The sequence below is a fragment of the Micromys minutus genome (genome assembly GCF_963924665.1).
Source record: "Micromys minutus genome assembly, chromosome: 1".
Lineage (NCBI taxonomy): Eukaryota > Metazoa > Chordata > Mammalia > Rodentia > Muridae > Micromys > Micromys minutus.
Genome location: NC_137969.1, coordinates 226684973 through 226702181, shown reverse-complemented (window position 1 = coordinate 226702181; position 17209 = coordinate 226684973). Strand labels below are relative to the sequence as shown.

General features: G+C 45.6%; 1 pseudogene across 1 annotated transcript; it reads right to left on the bottom strand.

Moving 5' to 3' along the window:
• Positions 1 to 1069: 1069 nt before the first annotated feature.
• LOC308417612 (src kinase-associated phosphoprotein 2-like) lies at positions 1070 to 16933 on the bottom strand (annotated as a pseudogene). The gene is made up of 3 exons: positions 16847 to 16933; positions 3385 to 3454; positions 1070 to 2051 (listed from the first exon to the last, which is right to left on the bottom strand). The product of its transcript is annotated as a src kinase-associated phosphoprotein 2-like (transcript).
• Positions 16934 to 17209: the final 276 nt, after the last annotated feature.

Sequence of the window (17209 nt, the reverse complement as noted above, 5' to 3'; positions counted from 1 at the left end):
TCTAGTCAGGTGGATGGCTTTCTGGTGGAACTGAGAGATATCTGCATTCACAACTACAGGTGCCAAGGACTTCTGGTAAGAGATATGTAAAATAAAATGGAGCCAGGCATGACAGTACACACCTTCAATCCCAGCATTTGGAAGGCAGAGGCAATAGAATCTCTGTGAGTTCAAGGCTAGCTGTGGATACAAAGTGAGACCCTGTTTCAGAAACCGAAACAAAGCAAAAAGAGGGAAAATATATAAAATCATTTTATGGGTGGACAAAAGGCAAAACACAGAAAGATGAGTGAAAAATAAAGGAACAATTGACTTAAAAATTATTAATCAATAGTTGGTGGAGAGATGGCTTAGTCCAGAGCACTTGTTGCTCTTCCAAAAGGATGTGGTTGGAAGCTCAGCACCCTCACAGATGCCCTCAGCCCTCTCTCCCTCCATCCCGGGGACCTGACACCTTCTGGCCTCTACCAGCACTGCATGAACATGGTGCACGTAACTCAGGCACACACACACATATCCATAATAAATACATTACTAACTAATTACTAAAAAGGAAAATTATACATACAAATAGTATTCTATGTAAAGTTTTCTTTTGCAGCTTTAAGAATTTTTCATTATTGACTCAAGATGTACAAAGTCTAGGAAATTATTTGCTGCACTCTAAAAATAACCCAGTGACTAAGAGAAGCAACAACTGTCACTGGCAGCTTCAATGATTAAGATTCAAATACAATCACAATAAATTTCCCCATACGAACCAAATGGGTAAATTAAAACTAATTTTTATTTGCAAGACAGCAACGGGCCTTATCTCTACTGCTTGTTATCTAATGTAGCCCGTTACTGCTTGCTTAATCTGACGTCAGTCAGGAGGGCTTTGATGAACGACAGCTGAGGCAGGAATGCTCACCCACAGGAAGGTGGCTCTGAGCAGGCATCTAGGCAGTGTGTGTTCCAAAGATCACGTTTGCAGAGGGACAGAAGACTTCTCTACAGGCAAGATGGGAAAGCCGCAATTAAGTTTTTTTTTTTTCAGTAGAAATGTTGATTTATTTCTCCCCGACTCTCAAATATCATACATCTCCATTAGGTAGGCTTTAGGCACCAAGCTCCCTTCATTTCTCCTACCCTCGACCCCCCAGCCATATCTACTGTATTCCTTGCTAAAAATGTAAATCACATCACGACGCTTAAAGGACAATTCGTCAGAAAGAGCTGCAGTACAGTCTTACAAACCCTGGTAGAAATGAACACAGTCATTTTATCTCCTGAGGTGTGTGTGATGTACACTGTCCCGACTCCCCTTCCCTCGCTCCTCCATCTTCACTGAAGCAGCGTCCTCTTCCTCCTCTGGAAGTTCCTCATAAATTTCATCTTCTATTGGTTGGTTCCTTTGTGGGCTGCTGACCGGAACAGAATGATCAACGTCATCAGATAAATTTCCTCTTTCGTCATCATCCTCAGGAATAACATCAGATCCCAGCTCTTGTAATATAAATTTCAGCTGTTGGACCCATTTCTCAGCATCTTTGGGAGAGGCTGCTGTAAACTGATAGATACGTTTATCGGGAGCACAGATTTCAAACACAGCGATCTTCTCAGACTTCCTAAGGGTGTTATTTATTCTGACGTCACAGCCATCTCTTGCAAATCCACCTTTCTGTTGTTTTTATCGCTCCTGTAATAATAGAACACCGTTTTGCTGAGAGCACTCCACCGTTTCTGCCCTTCAAACCCCAGAAAGCTGGGACCTAGTCTTCGGTTTTCCAAGTGACAAGCCCTTAGGACAAAAGGCAGGTCCTGGGCTGTGATGGGAGGAAACTGGCTTCCATCAGAGGGGCCATCATCATCTTTATCAATGTTCTGAGGCTAAGGTAATTATAACTGGAGGTCCAGCAAAGGCTCATCATATCATTCATCACCCTCCTCGGCATCACCTTTGTCTTGAAATTCCTGAAGATAGACATTAATGGGCGACTCTCTCTTTTCCCTGGCTTTCTTGGATAAGTTTTCCCCTTTCAGTGTGTCTGCCACAAATGTTTCAACACCTACCTCTCAGCGAGAGGACCGGGAGAGGAGGTACTGCTCCGGTTGGGCTTGGTAGGGATTTGGACCTAGACTACAATAGCAGTCGGAGAACACACCTCAGGGCTACGACTCTGGACACAGCCTGGGCCTGGCCCTGGCTGAGACCCACAAGGAAGTCACTGGCTCTGATCACCAGGCCCTGCCCCAACCTGCCTGGAAGAACAGGGCGGGGCTATGGGTGAAGGAGACCGGCCTTAAAGCCCTATGTAAGGTTTTTTGATGGCCAGTCTTGGTTGCCAACTTGACTATACCTGGGATGAACTAAAATCTAAGCAGCTGGGTACAGCTGTAGTGGGATTCTTCTTGGTTGGATCATTTGAGGTGGGGGATCCACCCTAAATCTATCATTTGAGTCAGAAGACCCACCCTAGGTCTGGGCTACACTTTCTGATGGCCATCCACATAAAGGAAGAGAGAAGGGAGCTTTCGCTTTTGTCTGCTTGCCCTCACTCTCCTGTCCCTGAGCCATTCCTTCACTGGCGTTAGAACCTACTTCTCCAGGTTCCCGACATAGATGCAAACTGCAGATCTCTAGAGCTTCCCTGGGACTCAAACACCAGGTCTGGACTGCTGAGACATCCTTTCTCCTAGACTAAACAGTTACCGGGCCTTGGTACTTCCTTTCAGGAGACAGACATTGTTGGTGTTAAGACCATATCTTGTAGCCTCTCTAATACAGTCTTTAAATAATACATGGATATGTATTCGTTAATTCTAGCAGTTTTGTTCCTTTGAAAAACCTGACTGATACAGATTTCCATAATTTAAATATATTGAAATGCCATGGAATTGTTAGAAAAAGTTAGGAAGACTTATACATGCCAATAAACACTTTCTAAGGCACTATAAGCAACCACAGCACATTATGAATAATGTACAAATGAGCTATATGTATATCTACACACACACACACACACACACACACACACACACACACACACACACATCTCCATGCCCAAGGGCATAAAAAGGGAAACTGAAAGGTAGTGTGCTCAAGCAATAAACAGTTGAACAGTTGTTATCCAAAAGCCACTAAGATTTGGAGATGCTTGTTACTGAATCACAATGCGTTCTACCCTGACTGATACAAATGAAGAGAAACATTACAAATATTCATTCATGTATTTCTCCACAGTATGTGCCTTTGCAATAACTCATGAGCTACTCATCAGTTAATTTTTTTTTTAATTTACTTCTTAGCAAAATTATCAGTTTTGCTACATGTCAGTGACATTTGATACTGTTGATAAGTGGAAACCGCAGAGCCTGAATTCAAGGACAAAGCTGAAGTACCTGCCTGAGAGCTGCAGGCCAGCATACAGTAGTTACGACCTGAAGGCCTATGATCCAGGAGATGTGCAGTCTAGACAATAACCAAGAAACCTGGTGATGAGTTACACATAGACTTATGTATGTATGGCAATGGTGAGAGATCAGGATAGAAAACTTCCCTCACCCTACCCCAGCACTGGAGGAATTCCCAGTAGGTTGTGGGCCCACAGTGCAATGTAGGGCATGGTTAATTAATTCCAGCAAGGGGAATTAAGTCAGTTATTACTGATTCTTGTTTCATGATGCTGGTTTCTTCAGATATGTCTACAACAATACACACGCACACACACAAGGAACCACCAACTCAAGACACATAAAGCTCTTAGTTATGGTGGCTCAGGCTCTTGTTCAAATCTATTCAACACCTCCTGACAGAGCCTTCCTCTCTGTCAAACACTGTAATTGTTATCTAAAAGAAGGTGCAATCCTGTCCTCTTGTTCTTAGCCTGATTTAGGAGACAGGTAGTGACAGCAACCCAGAAGCACGGTTGACAGAGACAATTGTACTGCACTTTCTGCAGCAGGGGGGTGGGGAGGATGGGGGAAAGTGTTCGGTAGGTTGGAGATGGGGGGTTCCAAGCATTACTAGTCCACCCAGCAAAACAAAAGCAACCTTCAAGCCAGCCATCTTACTCTCTCCTTTTCCAGATGGACCAAGGTTGAAGGAATGAACAGACTTTGTCAGGTCTGCCACTCCCCAGGAGGTACAGTTTCCAGTTGTTTGCTCTGCCCCTGGTTGTCACCTCTTACTCAGGGGTCGGGTAAATAATGGCCAAAAGTGGAACAAGCTGCAGAGAGCAGAAAAGGGATGACTAAGCCCTGAGTCAGAGCATTAACCTTCAGAACAGGACAGCGAGACCCAGCTCCTTGCTTATGTTGTCCCCAGAGGACAGGGCAGAGGCGCCTTACTGCTGTGGCCTGGAGATCCCACTTAGGGTTAGCAATCCCTCCAGTCCTTCCAGGACCCTCCCCCTCCTGGAAATAAGAACAAATGTCTGATTGGCTGGAGGCTGGGAGAGGAAAACCTTCAGGAGGTCTGCAGTTCAGCAAAGAACCCCAGAAGTTAGGCTCTGGCACACCTAGTGCCCTAGGTCTACCCAACCCAATCCTTCCTGGAGCTGAGACTAGGGACTGGCCACACCCCTTGCTGTCAGTGTATTTCATTTTCCCTGATTAAGCTATCTGATTTAGGTCGGTTCTCTGTTACTGAAGATACCATGTATCTGAGATGGAGAAGGCCAGGCTGACTCTATGACAAACTTCAATTTGGCAGTTAAGCAGATGAGGCCTAAATCTCTGTTTCTGAGAACTGGTTGATTCCAGGCAAGTCCAGGCCTCAGAAGCTGCCCCACCACTTGGCTTGAGGCAAGGACAATGGGTCAGCAGCAGTTTCCAGACTTCCTCAGTAACAGTTTCCAGACCTCCCCAACAAGTTTCCAGCCTTTACACCCTGGTAATGGAATGTCCACAGAGATAGACCCAACAGATTAACATAGAGGTCACCCACCCTGGAATTCCCTACTGTGCTTTAAATCAGGCCTGTGAGCTCACTTGGGTGTCGTGTCTCTATGTTGGTAATGGGGAGACCCCAGAATGCTGACTTCTGCAGAATAAAACACTCTTTAGGTTTACATACTATTTGAGTCCATTCTTAGGTAAATCATGGACACTTACAGTAGTAGACCCAGGACTCTCTTCACTTGGGGCTCATTTTTTCATTCAATGGAGCAAGAAGTGAGTGGAGGAGTTTTCACTAAAAGATTCTGAAAGATGTGAGCAAGGAGCCTTTAGGATGGTCTTCTTTCCTAGGCTCTGCTTTAGACTGGGGCTTGGAGGTTCTTCTGGCCTTTGAGCTAATGATCAGCAAGATGTTGGCAATACTCAGAATATAACCAAGGGCCGCTCATCAGAGATGGGCACTTCTGTGTGTCTCCATTCTCTCATATGAAAAAAAGTCATGTATAGGCGAATTCTTGGGTTTCTTTGAACAAGTGGCTCAGCTGGTGCTGAAATAGTAAATAAGAGGGAACGTTCTGGTGAGGATCAGGGATGTGGCTCAGTGGGTATTTGCTGTGTAAGCATGAGAACCTGAGTTCAAATCCTCAGTTTCATTTAAAAGCCACGTAGCTGAGGATACAAGCTCCTGTAACGCCAGCACCATGGGAGACAGAGACAAGAGGATCGTGCCGGGTTCAATGAGAGAATCTGTCCCAAGGGAGTAAAACCAAAAATAATAGAGTAGGATACCTGGCATCCCTCTCTGGCCCCTACATGTATACTACTAACCCCCATACATATACATCACACACATATATTACTAACCCTCATACATATACATGTGCATACACCACACACATATACTACTAACCCCATACATACACGTATATACACTACACACACATATTACTAACTTCCCTATATATACACAAGTGCCTACACCACACACATATAACACACACACAGACACACACACACATACACTTTACATACACACACACATACATTACACATTCTCAGATGTGTATGCCACACAAATATCATTTAAACCACACACACACACACAGAGAGAGAGAGAGAGAGAGAGAGAGAGAGAGAGAGAGAGAGAGAGAGAGAGGGAGGGAGGGAGGGAGGGAGGGAGAGAGAGAGGGAGGGAGAGAGAGAGATACCCAGCATATAAGGCTTCCTCATGGAATGTAGAAAGCTGCACAGACATTCTGATGATGTGACAGAAAGGACAGAGATGCTATTGCCAGAATTATGACTCCCTGGAAAATAGTGTTTGGTTTTTACACTAACATCAACATTATTTTGTAATGTCATTGATGGCTTTAGATTTTTAAATGATCTCATGCCAAAAAGGGACTGCTTAACTTCCCAGTTACAGCCCACTGTCCTTCCTAGGGGACATCTTGTGCTCTCATGAAGATGCCAGTCATGGTTGAAGGCAGCAGGGGTGTAATCTGCATTTTCATTTATTAAAATGTAGAGCCTGAGGGAGCAGATGCTGTACTCCAGCCCCTCAACCCCACCCCACCCAGAAATAGCTTGATCTCAGGAGTTCTAACATTACCAGGCTCACAGGTGAGTCCCTTCCCCACCCCTTGCCCTAATACTCAGCCTAACTGGGACCCCCCAGAAAACCAAATAGCCCAATTAAAATGGTGTATAGAGTTAAACAAAGAATTCTCAACTGAGGAATCTCAAATGACAGAGAAGCACCTAAAGTATTGCTTGACTTCCTTAGTCATCAGGAAACCCTGAGATTCTACCTCACACCAGTCAGAATGGCTAAGATCAGAAACTCCAGTGCCAGCAGACATTGGTGAGGATGTGGAAAAAGAGGAACATTCCTCCATTGCTGGTGGGATTACAAACTGGTACAGCCACTTTGGAAATTAACCTGGAGGCTTCACAGAGACTTAGAAATAGTTCTACCTGAGGACCCAGATATACCACTCCTGGGCATATACCCAAAAGATGCTCCAATATATAACAAGGACACATGCTCCACTATGTTCATAGCAGCCTTATTTATTCTTAGGCAAATGAATGGAATTAAAAAATATCATCCTGAGTGAGGTAAACCAGACCCAAAGGACACACATGTTATGTTCTCACTGGTAAGTGGATATTAACCCAAAAGCTTGGAATACCCATGATACAATTCACAGACCATATGAAGCTTAACAAGAAGGAAGGTCAAAGTATGAATGTTTCAATCCTACTTAGAAAGGTGAACAAAATAATCATGGGAGGTAGAGGTAAAAGGGGGGGCAGGATCAGGTATGGAAACAGACAGGAGAGAGTCCAGAGGGTCAGGAGAATGGATAGAAATATGTAGCAGTGGAGGTGGGGAACTGAGGGTAGCACTAGAAAGTCTCAGACGGTGGTTCCCAGGACCCAACAGGGAGAGGGGAGATAAAACTTGAAGTGACTACCTCCAGTAGATAAGCATGATCCTCAGTGGAGGGATGGGACCACCCACCCAACTAAAATGTTTTAATCCATAATTGTCCCTGTTTAAAGGAAATGCAGGGACAAAAACTAGAACAGAGACTGAAAGAAAGGCCACCCAGAGACTGCCACACCTTGGGATCCATCCCGTCCGAAGACACCAAACCCTGACACTATTGTTGATGTCAAGAAATCCTCTCAGACAGGAATCTAGTATAGCTGTCCTCTGAGAGGCACCACCAGCATCTGACACAGATGCAGATACTCACAGCCAACCACTGGACTGAGCCTGGGGACCTCAATGGAAGAGTTAGGGAAAGGACTGAAGGAGCTAGAGGGGATTGCAACCACATAGGAAGAACAACAGTATCAATTAACTGAACTCCTCAGAACTTCCAGGGACTAAACCAACAAACAAAGACCATACCTGGCTGAGTTCATGGCTCCATGGCTCCAGCTACATATGTAGCAGATGATTGCCTTATCTTGCATCAGTGGGAGGGAAGACCTTTGGTCCTGTGGTAGCTTGATGCCCCAGTATAGGAGGATGCTAGAGATGTGAGGTTGGAGTGGTTGGGTAGGTGGGGGAGTACCCTCTTAGATGTAAAGGGGAGGGGGCATGGAATAGAGAATTTGTGGGGAGGGGAGACAGGGAAAGGGGACATTTGAAATTTAAGTAAATAAAACAACCAATTCAATGCATGCCTGAAACCCAGCACTCAGAAGGAGTAAATTACAGGACAACCTGGGTTATATAGCGCACTCCAGACTGGACTGGGTTGGATTGTGTGTTCCAGGCTGGCCTGAGTTGCATAGAAAGATCCTTCCTTGATAACTTGAGGACAGACAAACAAAATGAATAAGGAAAAATGCTCCAAGGGAAGCCAGACTCAGCAGAAACACTGAGTAATGGGTGCATTTGTTCAGAGCCTCCTAACAGCTGGTTCTCCAGAAGGTCGTTAAAGTACCTACCAAATAGTTCCACTGACTGAGAGTCAAACATTTGAATGTACGAGCCTGTGTAGTCTATTCTCTTTCAAACTACAATAACAATAAAAAGAAGGTACAGGCAATAACTGGGTGCTCTTGGGTACCTTTCCTCTTGTGGTCTACTGTCACTCTCAACAGGGACAATGGGTCTCATCTATTCAAGTTCTTTGCTTTGAATAAAGGTCTCTTGTTACTTCCAAAAATCTGTGGGAGCCTTGTTTCAACAAGAGGCCAAAATCCCAGAAGCACACAGCCCAGACCTGACCATTGGTAACAGAACTGCTCTCATAATCAGCAGCTGGAAAACCAAGGACTAGAACTCGGGGACCCTGATTACAGGGGAAGAGAATGTGACCTGAGCATATCTCTGGCCCTGGGCAGAGGCATGCCACTCTAAGCTGCCAGGGATTACTGTGTACACAGAGGCTTTTTAATTTTAATACACGCTCACATGTAGCTTAGACTGGCCTCAAACTCAGTATATAGAGCTAAGGCTGACCTTGAACTTCGGATACCCCTGCCTCTACCTTGTCAGTGCTAAGATACAGATGTGCACCACCATGCCCAGTTTCTGCCATGCTAAAACGAATTACCATTGAGCCTAGGACTTCATGCATGTAAGGCAAGTGTTCTATAGCAGAGTTCTATTCCCATCCCTAGCCAGAGGCTCTCAGACAAGGAGAATGGCATATTGCCCTCTCATGTAAGAGTCAACCCAAAGAACCCTTCCAACCACCTAGACAAGGAACAATCCCCTCAAGAAAATCTGCTTGTTCTAATCTAGAGACTTTAGACATACTATGGAGCCTACCTAAAGTATAGATCCTGACTGTGGTCTCTGGTCATTGTCAGCTGTTGTCCTCTGTCATGCATACCCCTTCTTTCCTTCAGTCCCGTGCTGTGTGTGTCTCATCTAAATTCTGTTGACTGGATGACAAGGACCACTGAACAGCCCAAGAGCAGGTCTAATGACAATGGGGTCTTATAGCTGCTAACAGCAGTGCTGTAAGAAAACCACGAGGTGAGAAAATGTAACTGAACAGCCAGCAAGTACACTGAACCTTAACACAACCAAGGACACCCACATTCTGCTGGTAATGGTGTAGGAGTGAGGACTCAAACTCCATACTTCAAGTGAGGTCCTAGCCAAGCAGAGACCTGGCTACATCATGCCCTACTTCATTTCTTGATTCTTTCCTTGATGAATACCCTGACAAAAGCACCTTAAGAAAGGAAAGGTTGTTTTATAGGGACACGGGCCCTTATGGGGTTGGGGGTGGGGTTCATGGCTGCAGATGAGGAAGGCAAGAGGCTGCCTGGTTACTCCTGAATCCACACTTAAGAGTGGAGAGAGAACAGGAAATGAGGCTGGGTTGTCGTGTCTCGTGGCCTACCCAGAGAGAGCCACTTCCTCCATGAAGCTCCACAACCTTCCCAAATAATACCCCAGCAGCAGACTGAGTATGCAAACACTGGAACCTATGGGAAACATACATTCAAACCATAACTCCTGTACTTCTGAGCCACACAACTATCTGGTAATAAATGCACACTATTTTAAGTAGCTGGGACTAGGGTAAGTTGTTATATAATAGAAAGAACTAATAAAACCTTTCTCCAATAGACCAGTCCACCTCTCCTGTGTCTCTTTGTCCTCTACAGCTGGCTTTTGTTTGGATTCTAATGATGCATTCTCTGGCATTACTGCATACTTAGCATCCCTCCCTTCTTTTCCTCTCTCTTCTTCCCCTTTGCAGTTTCCTTTGAGAATTCAGTAGTCATTCATATCTTCTCTGCACACATCCCTCTTTGAATACTTCCAAATCACTCTGTTGTCTTCCCCTACCCTCTTCCAAGTGTCCCCTGGGTGCACATCATTGTCAGACCACCATTTTCATCCTTACAAGAGGCACTCAGACTCCCAAAACCAAAAAACATATTTATTACATAACAGCAAGACATAAGCCCAAACAGCTCGATGCTGGGCTCTTAAACATAGCAACAGCAGAGAGCTTTTCTGGGCTTGAGGAGGAACATTCAAATGTCTCCTAATTTCAGCTATTTTTTTTTTCTGGTCTATAGAATAGAAAGCCTAAAAACAGCACAAAGGTAGCTCAGGGCATTCATAGAAACCCCGCCCCTTTGTCAGACTCTAGTGATCGAGGGGGAGGAGAGAGAGCAGAGAACCCAGAGCACTGACTGTTGGGAGTCGCAGGCAGATATTTTGTTTCCTGTTTACTGACCAGGTTAGAAGGAAAAGAACAAAAAGGAACAAGGAAGGAAGGAACAAGGAAGAAGGAAGAAGCCCATGATTCCCTTCCTGTCTTTTTCTTTGTTTCTTGACACTGGTAGGAAAACCTGGATGATTGACTAACATCTCTGAAACTCTGCACGAAAATAAGCCTCTCCCCTCTTCAGGCTGCTTTGTCAGGTGGTTTGCTCACAGTGATGCGGGAGTGACTTGTCAGTCTCTGGGCTCAGAGGCTGGCTGGGATTTCTGTGCTCCTGTCTGTGTGTTCCTCTGAGAAGAGACTGTCCTCACTCCTCGGACTATCTGAAGGTCACATGAGGACGCCTCACTGGAGGCTTTGCCTGCCATGAATAGTCTATTTGCAATAAGCACTCCCCCACCCCCGGGTTCCTGGATTTGGGGGCTCACACTAAACTTTATTGGTTCTCTTCATGTACCCTTAGGGCTGTTCTGTCCCCAATCACATCTGTCAGGCCCGTCACCTGGCAGATTCTTCCTCCACTCGATTCCTGTGCATCCTCACCACTGATGACCTTGACTTCAGCTTTCTGGATGGGGCCTGGGGTGGTGGTGGGTGAGGAGGACTTTCATGTTACAGTTGTTTCTGAGCCTCATCCTGTATCAGACTGACGACCGTTCACAGTATGTCTTCCATTATGTTGGACTCTTCTGTCTGTTCTATTCTGTTTGACCTGAGAGACCTCTCCAGTCCATCAAAGGGTTAAACAATGACTGGCTGAGAAGACAGGGATCTTTCTCCAGACAGAACACATATTTAGAAAATGGGCTCTTAGCAGTTGCTTGTGCTATATGTAGAAAAAAAGTCATTAGTTTTGCTGAATTTTATCAACGTCAAGACTTATCACTATCTTACTTTCCCTGCTGCTTTTGATACAATCCCCTGACAAGGGGCTGGAGAGATGGCTTATTGCTGTTCTTGCAGGGACCAGGGTTTGCAGGGACCCGGCACCCATATAGTGGCTCATAGCCATTGCTAACTCCTCCACAGGCCCCAGGCATGCATATGGTTCACATACTATATGCAGGCAAAGCATCCAGACATATGAAATTAAAAAAAAAAAAAAAAGGAAAGGAAAGAAACCTCGATAAAAAGCAACTTAAAAAAGAAAGGGTTTGTTTTCCTCGACCTAACCCAGGCAGTTCCCCGCAGAGCTTCCTCTTCTGGGTGACTCCGGTCAAGTCGTGGTCAGCCATCACAATGACGAAAACCACCCAAAGGCAGACCAATGCACCTTAAACTATATCCTAGTGGGATTAGCTATTTGATCCAGGGTACTTAAGTCATTGCCTTTATGTTTAATATCAGAACTGTGGCTGAAAGATTCATTTATGAATGAAACTTGAGTGTTTTGATGACTTTTTTCTGAGTGCAAAGGTACCGAGCCAAGAGAGATGAACGTGTTCACACCCATTTCTTTTGTGAGACTTTAGAATCTGGGAGGGGGAGTTAGTTGCACAGCACAGAGGTAGCTAAATACAGCCTGCAGCACAATGACTGTGTTTAAGTTCACTGGCTGGAGGGGTTTTACTGAACCGAGCACTGTCCCAAGTGTCTAGTGGAAAAGGCCCACTGGGGAGCGGTGAGCATCTGAGTCAGGTCTGGAGGCTGAGGAAAGAGCTGGACCATGGAAAGGAGCCCTCCTGCTCTAAAATGAAGAAGGGCTCTTGAGTGCCCCTGAAAGAAACCGTGTGAAACCCTAGGAAGAAAACTACTTAACTGCTTTTGATCCTTTGGCTTTTAACCTAGCAGGGTGCAAATGGAAAGGAGGCAGGAATGCCAGCTAGGGGCAGTGCCTCGGGCCATCTGGAGAGCCCTTGTCATCATCTACAGACTGAGGAGGAGAAGCATTCGTGTGGAGGAAAGGTGCTGTGTCAAGAGCATATGGTTGTCTCCCACTGAGGGAAAGTGGGGGACACTGAAAACAGCCACCAAGGCCTTTCTCTGGTGACAACTGGGTCTCTGGTCTCTGGTGACAAGTTGGGCCAGGAAGAAAGCTCATGTTATACAAAAGGCTGATGGTTCTGTAGTCATCCCTGTGGGCGGGAGTGTGTGGGGAGGTAGCCGGGAAGCATGCACTATCTGGGGGAGGAGAAGAGAATTTGTCTTGGAAAAAGGCGTGTTTGTATGTCTGCTCTTAGCTAGAGACATTTCTGCAGCTCAACTTTAATTTTTCTGTCACTAGGCATTATGTTATTTTGGTTGCTTCTATGACTGTGACGTTAAGAGATCCACTTCTTAAATAATAATAAATAAATAACAGAAACCAAAGTCCGCAGATCCCCAGCCTGCTTGCTGACACTGGCTGGGTACTTTTGTCACCAGCTCATGAGCTCAGCCCTAGGGGCCACCCTCGGGGACAGTCAGTACACTGCATTGCAGCAATATCAGAAAAGGTTTCCCATTTGGGCATGGTGATACATACCAGCAACCTCAGCACCAGGCGGTCCAGGCAGGTTGATTGCTGCAAGTTCAAGGCCAGCCCAGGCTAGCTAGTGAGTTCCAAGCCAACTGGAATAACAAGCTAAGACCTTCTTTCGCTCAAAATAAAAGGAATCAAGGGCTGTGGGTGGAGCTCAGTGGGTAGAGAGTCTACTCCACTCTGGGTTCAATCCCCAACATTGAATTAAGCAGATGCGTTTATAAACATCCATGATCCCAGCACTCAGGAAGTGGAGGAAGATAAACCGAAATGAAACAAAACATAAGATCATCGTTGGCTCCATAGGGTATTTGAGGTCGGTTTGGACTACCTGAGATGTCTATGGGGGGAAGAAAAGCTTTCAATGCTCTATGGACTAGAGAGATGGTCAAAAAATCCAGTTTGTCAAACTCCCTGAAAATGAGAAAATAATGGTGTCTAAGGCCACACCACGGTCCTTATGGTCACTCTGTTCTTCTTTAGCTCAGAGTTAACTGCAGTCTATACACTTGAAAATTGCAGAGTGGATTTTAAGTGTTCTCAACACAAAGAAATGGGTGTGAAACAATGCATATGTTAAACAACTCGCTGCTCCACAGTGTGTGCGGGAATCAAAATATGGACACCGTAAAGGCATGCATCTTTTTTACGTTACGATTTTGAAAACATTGCGGAGTCTCAGAAGGAAAATGTGGTACGGATGGGGCCGAATTCAAGGCTTCTTTTCTTTGGTCATTTAGGCTGAGGGTGGACGTCAGCTGCCACATGTTGAGGAGATGGTAGGACACCTTAGTAATGGTGTCAGAAGCAGGCTACTGGCGGGTATTCGAGTTGGTCCAGCTGTGTGAGCTCCAACAATTTACATACCTCTTGATCTGTATGTCCTTATATGGAAAAATACATATATTATATAACTAAAGGGTACAGTGGAACATAATGCTATCTATAAGGTAGATAAAGATAATGGGATGATAATGCCAGGTGTAAAAACTTAGAAGGTAAAGAGGCTGAGATAGTTCCTAAAGTGGGAGGCTAACCTGGGCTACAGAAAAACCCTATCTCAAAAAACAAAAACAAGGCAAACGAGAGAGAGAGAGAGAGAGAGAGAGAGAGAGAGAGAGAGAGAGAGAATTGATTAAAGAATTCCAGTTAACCCTTAGCTCATTATGTGGTGCACAGAGGAGCCCAAGGAAGGCAGTTGTTCTGTAAAAGAGCAAGGGCAGAAGCTAGCTTCTAGGGCTCAGGCTTTGTGGACCTGGTTCAGAGCCAGCTCTCCGGAGATGCCTATGGCTGAGTACAACCTTGGTGAAGAAGGACCTGGAAAAGGGGGAGGAAGGGAGGTGAGAGAGGGGAAGGGGGAAGACATCAGAAGGGACAAAGATACAGAAAGTGCCAGTGTCCACATAACAAACCCCAGCTTTGCCTTGGGATGAAATATGTCTTTTGACTTGGGATGGAATACGTTCAAAAGTGCCCTAGAAGGCAGATGGGAGGCTTATGTAACCGTTTGCACTTGCAAGCTCAAGTGAAAGTAAGGATGCCTGTTTCTGCCTGCAGGGCAAGAAGGTGCTGGTTCATCTGCCCTCTGCCTCTTCTGGTCCATGGCTACTGGGATAGGCTCTCCCATGGCCTTGCAGATGCCTTCCAGAAATGGAGCCCGTCCAGGGCCCTGTCCAGGCAGGGAGTGAATGTGGGAAAATGCTGGAAGACAGGGACTGGCGGGGAGAACTGGATGTTCCACCCTCAACAAAACACATCCCACATCTTCCACCAGAGGCAAGGGAACCTCAAGAGCAGACTGGATTCTGAGGCTGGGTACTGGGGTGGGGCAGGCGCCAAGGCTCACAGAGGTGTGGTACATAGGAAGGCAGCTGAAAACTGTAAACTGTAGATGTACAGTTCTGTTAGTTATTAGCATGGGAGGAGAAAAATGTCAGGAACAAAGATCCGGAAGCTTGCTTCACTGTGTCTGTGTCTAAAGGTCACTGACCTTTTTAGATCCACGTTGCATATGTAAAAACAACAGCAATGCCTTTCTGGCCTTATCCTTAGTCAGAAGCCATCCCTTGTGCCTCTGTGGCCCAGGTTTTTACTTGATCTGCATTTTACTCTATATGGCATATTTTTCAAATTTCAGATAATCATTTACATATTTGTTTGGTTTGTTTTTGAGACACAGTCTCATTCTGAAGCCCAGCTGGCCTTGAACACGTGCCTCAATCCCGGAAGCGCTGGGACTGTGGGTATAAACCTCTTTGTTCAGCTACTTGGATAACTTCTAACTCAGCACACCATAAACTCCCTGAATGTAGTAGACTTGGGGGAGTATTGTTAATAACGATTCCTTTTCTTTTTCTTTTTTAAAAGATTTATTTATTTTATGTACAAGTACACTGTTTGGTGTCTTAAGACACACCAGAAGAGGGCATCAGATCCCATTACAGATGGCTGTGAGCCACCATGTGGTTGCTGGGATTTGAACTCAGGGCCTCTGGAAGAGCAGTCAGTGCTCTTAACCACTGAGGAATCTCTCCAGCTCCCAACTATTCCTCTTTAGTCATTTATGGTACACTTCCTGAGTATGTGGACTCCAAGAATGTGGCAGGGAGCATCCCTCTCTCTCTCTCCATATATATACATACATACATATGCTCTGTTTAAACAAAAGACAGCCGGTAGTACTGTTCATGTTGGGTACAGTGTTAATGGTACACTCTAGAATGGAACAAAGACAGTTGCCCTGGGAATGCCCCCCCCCACACCAATCCCATGGCTCCTGCTTATTCATGGTAAGCGTCTTGCAAGTGTTAAGGAGAATCATGTCAGCACAAAGAAGATAGCTCCCAAGGTAAAGCATTTGCCATGCAAGCATGAGGACCTGAGTCTGGATCCTCAGCTCCACAATAAAAAGCCAGTATTGTATAATGTGCCTGCAATGCCGGTACCGGGGAGGCAGACAAGAGGATCCCTGGGCTTGCTGGCCAGACAGTCTAGCCGGATTGGCTTGCTCCAGGTTCAGTGAGTGCTCCTAAGTCAAGCAATAAGGTAGAGAAAGCACATGAGCATGTACAGATGCATATAACACCCACACACTCATGCAAACACTACCTGTGGTTAACATGCAAACACTACAAGCGGTCTTTACGTGGTAAAGCCGTACAGCCTGCCACCCTCCTTCTCCCCACTGCACTTTCTGATCCCTGGAGGTCAGGAGGTTCGAGACTGATTCTGTCCAACAAGATGGAAGCAAAAGTATTGGAGTTTACATCCAAGCCCTTGGCTGACTCCTATCAGATGTTTTTTTCCTGCTACAGGGACAAAGGCCGCTTAAGATGGTGGCTCTCCATCGTGTCTCTAAGGAGAAGGCTTAAATGAGGCAGGAAGTGTTTAGAGTATAAGCCTTCGTTCTGTTAGTCACTCAGCCTTTGGATTTGCCCCCCTGGTAAGTTCTCTGAGGTGGAGACCATGTATTAGGCTTAGCATGGGACAGGGAGTGAATGTCAGAAAGAAAGCCAGCAAGAGGAAGGGACATGGCTTCCTGTACCTTTCCCTCCAGCATTGCTCTTTGGCTCATAGAGAATATTCAAAGGCCAGATTGTTTTCGCCCAAAGAGGGTTTTCTTTTTCTCTCAAAACCATGCATGTTCCTTTCCACATGACTCAGGTAATCTGGAAAAGAGATATTAAAGGACCCTTGGGCCCAGAGTCAGGACAAGTTGAATCTTTGACTTCTCAAGCCCCTTTCTTCCAGTGTGCCTCACACATAACAGTAACATTTGCTGCTGTACGGGGAGGCTATGCAGAAGCAGGGAGCCAATCTCCACAATAGAGAAGGCACAGACGCTACCCTTTCCTCGGACCACAAACTCTGCCATGCTCCTGAGTCTCCCTGAAGACTTATTTACAATTGCCATAGCACCCCGGAGTTCCCAATTTAGTTTATCTGGGCTATGGTGGGGAATGTGGGTGGATTCGAACAAACACCAATGTGGTACTGCCCTGCTGAGAAGGTAAGGGGAGCACACCTCTGAGATTAGCCATATGCTTCCTTTAGCCACTGATGATGTGGGTAAACTAACTTCTTCCCCAGAAATCTGCAGCAAGAAGGATGAAGGAAAGGTACATTTTAGAGAGGAGAATCTGAGACTTGA